Source organism: Bacillus rossius, chromosome 1, assembly GCF_032445375.1.
Source record: "Bacillus rossius redtenbacheri isolate Brsri chromosome 1, Brsri_v3, whole genome shotgun sequence".
Classification (NCBI taxonomy): domain Eukaryota; kingdom Metazoa; phylum Arthropoda; class Insecta; order Phasmatodea; family Bacillidae; genus Bacillus; species Bacillus rossius.
In genome coordinates, this window is record NC_086330.1 from 195,382,867 (window position 1) to 195,392,432 (window position 9,566).

Genomic DNA, 9,566 nt, shown 5'->3' on the forward strand with positions numbered 1-9,566 from the left:
CAGGAAAAAAACCTAACTGTAGGTATAGAGCTGATATGTCTTTTTATTAAATACAATGTTTACTTAACAATACAATTTTAAAATTTATCGTATATGCCGTACAGTACTGACAAAACGGCAATGGAAAAGAAGGAACCACAAGTAAATGGCATATTAAATGCATTTATTTTTTTCAGGTAAAAAACCTAACTTTATGTATAGAGCTGATATATCTTTTTATTAAAAACACTGTTAACTACACAATAAAATTTTAAAATTTATGGTATATGCCGTAAAGTACTGACAATACAGCCATGGAAAAGAACGAACCACAAGTAAATGGCATATTAGATGCATTAATTTTTTTCAGGTAAAAAACCTAACTGTAGGTATAGAGCTGATATGTCTTTTTTTTAAATACAATGTTAACTGAACAATAAAATTTTAAAATTTATGGTATATGCCGTACAGTACGGACAAAACGGCCATGGAAAAGAAGGAACCACAAGTAAATGGCATATTAGATGCATTAATTTTTTTCAGGTAAAAAACCTAACTGTAGGTATAGAGCTGATATGTCTTTTTATTAAATACAATGTTTACTTAACAATAAATTTTTAAAATTTATGGTATATGCCGTACAGTACTGACAAAACGGCCATGGAAAAGAAGGAACCACAAGTAAATGGCATATTAGATGCATTTATTTTTTTCAGGTAAAAAACCTAACTGTAGGTATAGAGCTGATATGTCTTTTTATTAAATACACTGTAAACTACACAAATAAATTTTAAAATTTATGGTATATGCCGTACAGTACTGACAAAACGGCCATGGAAAAGAAGGAACCACAAGTAAATGACATATTAGATGCATTTATTTTTTTCAGGTAAAAAACCTAACTGTAGGTATAGAGCTGATATGTCATTTTATTAAATACACTGTGAACTACACAAATAAATTTTAAAATTTATGGTATATGCCGTACAGTACTGACAAAACGGCCATGGAAATGAAGGAACCACAAGTAAATGACATATTAGATGCATTTATTTTTTCAGGTAAAAAACCTAACTGTAGGTATAAAGCTGATATGTCTTTTTATTAAATACACTGTTAACTACACAAACATTTTAAAATTTATGGTATATGCCGTACAGTACTGAAAAAAACGGCAATTGAATATAAGGAAACAAAACCATTACCTTATTTGACACATTTATGTTTTTCAGGTAGTAAACCTAACTGTAGGAATAGAGCTGATATGTCTTTTTATTAAATACACTGTTACCAACACAATAAAATTTTAAAATTTATGGTATATGCCGTACAGTACTGACAAAACGGCCATGGAAAAGAAGGAACCACAAGTAAATGGCATATTAGATGCATTAATTTTTTTCAGGTAAAAAACCTAACTGTAGGTATAGAGCTGATATGTCTTTTTATTAAATACAATGTTTACTTAACAATACAATTTTAAAATTTATGAAATATGCCGTACAGGACTGACAAAACGGCAATTGAATAGAAGGAAACAAAATCATTACCTTATTTGACACATTTATGTTTTTCAGGTAGTAAACCTAACTGTAGGTATAGAGCTGATATTTCTTTTTATTTAATACTCTGTTAACTACGCAATAAAATTTTAAAATTTATGGTTTATGCCGTACAGTACTGACAAAACGGCCATGGAAAATAAGGAACCACAAGTAAATGGCATATTAGATGCATTTATTTTTTTCAGGTAAAAAACCTAACTGTAGGTATAGAGCTGATATGTCTTTTTATTAAATACAATGTTTACTTAACAATAAATTTTTAAAATTTATGGTATATGCCGTACAGTACTGACAAAACGGCCATGGAAAAGAAGGAACCACAAGTAAATGGCATATTAGATGCATTTATTTTTTTCAGGAAAAAAACATAACTGTAGGTATAGAGCTGATATGTCTTTTTATTAAATACAATGTTTACTTAACAATACAATTTTAAAATTTATGGTATATGCCGTACAGTACTGACAAAACGGCCATGGAAAAGAAGGAACCACAAGTAAATGGCATATTAAATGCATTTATTTTTTTCAGGTAAAAAACCTAACTGTATGTATAGAGCTGATATATCTTTTTATTAAATACACTGTTAACTACACAATGAAATTTTAAAATTTATGGTATATGCCGTACAGTACTGACAAAACAGCCATGGAAAAGAACGAACCACAAGTATGGCATATTAGATGCATTAATTTTTTTCAGGTAAAAAACCTAACTGTAGGTATAGAGCTGATATGTCTTTTTATTAAATACAATGTTAACTGAATAATAAAATTTTAAAATTTATGGTATATGCCGTACAGTACGGACAAAACGGCCATGGAAAAGAAGGAACCACAAGTAAATGGCATATTAGATGCATTAATTTTTTTCAGGTAAAAAACCTAACTGTAGGTATAGAGCTGATATTTCTTTTTATTTAATACTCTGTTAACTACACAATAAAATTTTAAAATTTATGGTTTATGCCGTACAGTACTGACAAAACGGCCATGGAAAAGAAGGAAACACAAGTAAATGGCATATTAGATGCATTACTTTTTTTCAGGTAAAAAACCTAACTGTAGGTATAAAGCTGATATGTCTTTTTATTAAATACACTGTTAACTACACAAACATTTTAAAATTTATGGTATATGCCGTACAGTACTGACAAAACGGCAATTGAATAGAAGGAAACAAAACCATTACCTTATTAGACACATTTATGTTTTTCAGGTAGTAAACCTAACTGTAGGTATAGAGCTGATATTTCTTTTTATTTAATACTCTGTTAACTACACAAGAAAATTTTAAAATTTATGGTATATGTCGTACAGTACTGACAAAACAGCAATGAATAGAACGAACCACAAGTAAATGGCATATTAGATGCATTACTTTTTTTCAGGTAAAAAACCTAACTGTAGGTTAAGAGCTGATATGTCTTTTTATTAAATACAATGTTAACCAAAGTATAAAATTTTAAAATTTATTTGTGTCTAATAAGGTAATGGTTTTGTTTCCTTCTATTCAATTGCCGTTTTGTCAGTACTGTACGGCATATACCATAAATTTTAAAATTTTATTCTGTAGTTAACAGTGTATTTAATAAAAAGATATACCAGCTCTATACCTACAGTTAGGTTTTTTACCTGAAAAAAATAAATGCATCTAATATGCCATTTACTTGTGGTTCCTTCTTTTCAATGGCCGTTTTGTCCGTACTGTACGCCATATACCATAAATTTTAAAATTTTATTGTTCAGTTAACATTGAATTTAATAAAAAGACATATCAGCTCAGTACCTACAGTTCGGTTTTTTACCTGAAAAAAATTAATGCATCTAATATGCCATTTACTTGTGGTTCGTTCATTTCATTGCTGTTTTGTCTGTACTGTACGGCATATACCATAAATTTTAAAATTTTATTGTGTAGTTAACAGTGTTTATTAATAAAAAGATATATCAGCTCTATACCTACAGTTAGGTTTTTTACCTGAAAAAAATAAATGCATCTAATATGCCATTTACTTGTGGTTCGTTCTTTTCCATGGCCGTTTTGTCAGTACTGTACGGCATATACCATAAATTTTAAAATTTTATTGTTAAGTAAACATTGTATTTAATAAAAAGACATATCAGCTCTATACCTACAGTTAGGTTTTTTACCTGAAAAAAATTAATGCATCTAATATACCATTTACTTGTGGTTCCTTCTTTTCCATTGCCGTTTTGTCAGTACTGTACGGCATATACCATAAATTTTAAAATTTATTTGTGTAGTTTACAGTGTATTTAATAAAAAGACATATCAGCTCTATACCTACAGTTAGGTTTTTTACCTGAAAAAAATAAATGCATCTAATATGCCATTTACTTGTGGTTCCTTCTTTTCCATGGCCGTTTTGTCCGTACTGTACGGCATATACCATAATTTTTAAAATTTTATTGTTCAGTTAACATTGTATTTAATAAAAAGACATATCAGCTCTATACCTACAGTTAGGTTTTTTACCTGAAAAAAATTACTGCATCTAATATGCCATTTACTTGTGGTTCGTTCTTTTCCATTGCTGTTTTGTCAGTACTGTACGGCATATACCATAAATTTTAAAATTTTATTGTGTAGTTAACAGTGTCTTTAATAAAAAGATATATCAGCTCAATACCTACAGTTAGGCTTTTACCTGAAAAAAATAAATGCATCTAATATGCCATTTACTTGTGGTTCCTTCTTTTCCATGGCCGTTTTGTCAGTACTGTACGGCATATACCATAAATTTTAAAATTTTATTGTGTAGTTAACAGAGTATTAAATAAAAAGAAATATCAGCTCTATACCTACAGTTAGGTTTACTACCTGAAAAACATAAATGTGTCAAATAAGGTAATGGTTTTGTTTCCTTCTATTCAATTGCCGTTTTGTCAGTACTGTACGGCATATACCATAAATTTTAAAATTGTATTGTTAAGTAAACATTGTATTTAATAAAAAGACATATCAGCTCTATACCTACAGTTAGGTTTTTTACCTGAAAAAAATAAATGCATCTAATATGCCATTTACTTGTGGTTCGTTCTTTTCCATGACCGTTTTGTCAGTACTGTACGGCATATACCATAAATTTTAAAATTTTATTGTTAAGTAAACATTGTATTTAATAAAAAGACATATCAGCTCTATACCTACAGTTAGGTTTTTTACCTGAAAAAAATTAATGCATCTAATATACCATTTACTTGTGGTTCCTTCTTTTCCATTGCCGTTTTGTCAGTACTGTACGGCATATACCATAAATTTTAAAATTTATTTGTGTAGTTTACAGTGTATTTAATAAAAAGACATATCAGCTCTATACCTACAGTTAGGTTTTTTACCTGAAAAAAATAAATGCATCTAATATGCCATTTACTTGTGGTTCCTTCTTTTCCATGGCCGTTTTGTCCGTACTGTACGGCATATACCATAATTTTTAAAATTTTATTGTTCAGTTAACATTGTATTTAATAAAAAGACATATCAGCTCTATACCTACAGTTAGGTTTTTTACCTGAAAAAAATTACTGCATCTAATATGCCATTTACTTGTGGTTCGTTCTTTTCCATTGCTGTTTTGTCAGTACTGTACGGCATATACCATAAATTTTAAAATTTTATTGTGTAGTTAACAGTGTCTTTAATAAAAAGATATATCAGCTCAATACCTACAGTTAGGCTTTTACCTGAAAAAAATAAATGCATCTAATATGCCATTTACTTGTGGTTCCTTCTTTTCCATGGCCGTTTTGTCAGTACTGTACGGCATATACCATAAATTTTAAAATTTTATTGTGTAGTTAACAGAGTATTAAATAAAAAGAAATATCAGCTCTATACCTACAGTTAGGTTTACTACCTGAAAAACATAAATGTGTCAAATAAGGTAATGGTTTTGTTTCCTTCTATTCAATTGCCGTTTTGTCAGTACTGTACGGCATATACCATAAATTTTAAAATTGTATTGTTAAGTAAACATTGTATTTAATAAAAAGACATATCAGCTCTATACCTACAGTTAGGTTTTTTACCTGAAAAAAATAAATGCATCTAATATGCCATTTACTTGTGGTTCCTTCTTTTCCATGGCCGTTTTGTCCGTACTGTACGGCATATACCATAAATTTTAAAATTTTATTGTTCAGTTAACATTGTATTTAATAAAAAGACATATCAGCTCTATACCTACAGTTAGGTTTTTTACCTGAAAAAAATTACTGCATCTAATATGCCATTTACTTGTGGTTCGTTCTTTTCCATTGCTGTTTTGTCAGTACTGTACGGCATATACCATAAATTTTAAAATTTTATTGTGTAGTTAACAGTGTATTTAATAAAAAGATATATCAGCTTTATACCTACAGTTAGGTTTTTTACCTGAAAAAAATTAATGCATCTAATATGCCATTTACTTGTGGTTCCTTCTTTTCCATGGCCGTTTTGTCAGTACTGTACGGCATATACCATAAATTTTAAAATTTTATTGTGTTGTTAACAGTGTATTTAATAAAAAGACATATCAGCTCTATACCTACAGTTAGGTTTACTACCTGAAAAACATAAATGTGTCAAATAAGGTAATGGTTTTGTTTCCTTATATTCAATTGCCGTTTTTTTCAGTACTGTACGGCATATACCATAAATTTTAAAATTTTATTGTTAAGTAAACATTGTATTTAATAAAGAGACATATCAGCTCTATACCTACAGTTAGGTTTTTTACCTGAAAAAAATTAATGCATCTAATATGCCATTTACTTGTGGTTCCTTCTTTTCCATGGCCGTTTTGTCAGTACTGTACGGCATATACCATAAATTTTAAAATTTTATTGTGTATTTAAAAGTGTATTTAATAAAAAGATATATAATTTCTATACCTACCGTTAGGTTTTTTACCTGATAATAATAAATGCATCTAATATGCCATTTACTAGTGGTTCCTTTTTTTCCATGGCAGTTTTGTCAGTACTGTGGGCATATACCATAAATTTTTAATTTTTAATGTGGAGTTAACATTGTATTTAATAAAAAGATATATCCGCTCTATACCTACAGTAAGGGTTTCTACCTTAAAAAAATAAATGCATCAACTAAGGTTTTGCTTGTGTTTTCTTATATTCCATGGCCGTTTTCGCAGTACTGTACGTCATATACCATAAATTTTAAAATTTTATTGTTCGGTAAACATTGTATTTAATAAAAATATATATCAGCTCTATACCTACAGTTAGGTTTACTACCTGAAAAAAATAAATGCTTAAAATAAGGTAATGCTTGTGTTTTCTTCTATTCCATGGCCGTTTTGGCAGTAGTGTACGGCATACCCATAAATTTTAATATTTTATTGTTTAGTTGATACTGTATTTAATAAAAAGTCATGTCAGCTCTATACTCACAGTTACGTTTTATACCTGGGAAAAAAATGCATCTAATGTGCTAATACTTGTGTTTCCTTCTATTCAATGGCCGTTTTGCTAGTACTGTACGGTATATACCATAAATTTTAAAATTTTGATTGTGTAGTAATCAATTTGTTTAATAAAAAGACATATCGGCTCTATACCTTCAGTTAGGTTTACTACCTGAAATAAATACAAGTTTCAGTAAGGAAATACCTGTTTCTTTTTATTTCATGGCAGATTTCAGTGCTGTACGCCACCAGAATCGTATTTTAAAATTCATTGTATAGAAGACACTCTATTCATGAAAAGGTCATATCAGCTTTATAGCTTTATTTTTTATTTTATAATTGAAAAATATTACTTTTTTTTAACATGCTTATTATTGTGTGCCTATTCTATACAGTGTGCATTTTGGCATTAAAAAATATTCTTTGTTTAGTAAAGGACAGATCAGCAAGGCTGTGCCATACTTATTTGTGCAGTGCTGTGTGTTGTTTCTTTAGCGTTGCATTTAAGTGAGTTGTGAAGTTCTATACTTTTGTTATGTGCTTGAAAGTCTAATGCTTTATTTGTTTCGATTTATTTGTACAGTAGCGTACATGTATTTCTTTTTATGTTGCACTTTGCATATGTAGTGCTGTACAATGTTTTTCTTTCAGGTTGCATTTTGTATGGGTAGTATCTTGAATACAGCTAATTTCAGCACAGTGTTGCACTTTATTTTTGTAGTGCTGTACTAGAATTTTATTTCATGTGTGTAGTGCTGTAATTTTTTCATGTGTTGCATTTAGTAGGGGTAGAGCTGTACTCCATTATATCTCTATAATTTCTTTGACCTTCACTGTACAGGAATGTTTATGCTTTACATTCATGTTTTTCCTTTCATGTTGGGTAGTGCTGTACTCTGTTAAATCTTGAACATAGCTAACTTCAGCCCAGTGTTGCATTTTATATGTGTAGTGATGTTATAGATTATTATTTTATGTGTGTAGTGCTGTGCTTTTTTCCTGTGTTGCATTTAGTATGGGTAGTGCTGTACATTCATGTTTTTCCTTTCATGTTGCATTTTCTTAGGATATTACTGTACTTCATTACAACTAAAATATAGCTAACTTAATCGCAGTGTTGCACTTTATATGTTCTGTAATATACTTGCATTTCCTTTCGTGTTGCTTATCGTATGTGAAGTGTTGTACAGTTTGTTATTTTTTTATGGGTAGTGAAGCACTTTATGCACATTTTATGTGTAGTGCTGTACAAAAAGTGTTGCATTTTGTATGTGTAGTACTGTACCGTTGCACAATTTATATTATTTCCGTGTTGCACATTTCATGTGTAGTGCTGTACAAAAAGTGTTGCATTTTGTATGTGTAGTACTGTACCGTTGCACAATTTATATTATTTCCGTGTTATGCACATTTCATGTGTAGTGCTGTACAAAAAGTGTTGCATTTTGTATGTGTAGTACTGTACCGTTGCACTATATATTTTATTTCCATGTTGCACATTTTATGTGTAGTGCTGTACAAAAAGTGTTGCATTTTGTATGTGTAGTACTGTACCATTGCACAATTTATTTTATTTCCGTGATGCACATTATATGTGTAGTGCTGTACAAAAAGTGTTTAATTTTGTATGTGTAGTACTGTAACATTGCACAATTTTTTTATTTACATGTGCACATTTTATGTGTAGTGCTGTACACAAGAATGTGTTGTATTTTGTATCTTCAGTGCTGTACCGCTTGGCTCCGCCCACATCTCCGGGTGGGGGAAATGAGGGGAAGGAAAATAAAGCTAGAATAAAGCCAACTTCAGCCTAGTTCGATTTCTTAATGTTGACTGAACCAAACCAGACATACCAAAGAACTGAAAATTTCCTTCCTACAGTTCTAAAAATAGCATTTGACATTGTTGGAAGACAAACCTGTTGCCAAGGAGATATGACACACACACAACACAAACACATGAGGTAATAATACAGTATAGGAAATATTAACGTTCATATTATCAAATTATAAATTGATTCTATTCACTGATTCAAAAAAAAATCACTTGATTTAAATTATGAGATTTTAAAAAAAAATCACATTATTTAAATCATGATTAAAATCACGATTTAAATCATGCTGATTAAAATCAACATACCCGGATTTAATAATCATAAAAGACTTTGCTATGTAAAATGATTTTATTATACCTGTATTTTGAGACTGAGACGTGACGGGTGTTTTACTGGGCAAAAAATAGTCTGTAAAACTTATATTTACGGAAAACTAACAGGCGTACAATGAAAAATGATATAAATATTGAATATAGTTGTGGAAAATATATAATTCGATAGACACATCATGCCTAAGTTTTATGAATGTCCACAATCTTGTTTTCGTGTAGGTAGTTTTCTATTGGCTGTAAATTGCTAGCAGATACACCAACTGCCAAATAAAACACCTCCTTTCTGTAAATTCACTACCAACCTCTGCATATTATTGAATGCCGAGCCGTCATAGGTAAGACGCCCTAGCGAAGACGGGAGAGATATGACGATGGGTTCCATGCTCTCATTTTCCCGCGGCCGTCATAACTCCGCCGTCATACCG

General features: G+C 30.1%; 1 protein-coding gene across 1 annotated transcript in view; it reads right to left on the reverse strand.

Annotated features, from left to right (window-relative positions):
• Positions 1-8,855, reverse strand: part of LOC134527201 (serum response factor-binding protein 1-like) — a 57,720-nt gene extending 48,865 nt beyond the window's left edge. Inside the window, exon 1 of the mRNA XM_063359657.1 lies at positions 8,829-8,855. The gene's annotated coding sequence lies outside the window, so the exon portion shown is untranslated. The remainder of the gene's footprint in view (positions 1-8,828) is intronic.
• Positions 8,856-9,566: the final 711 nt, after the last annotated feature.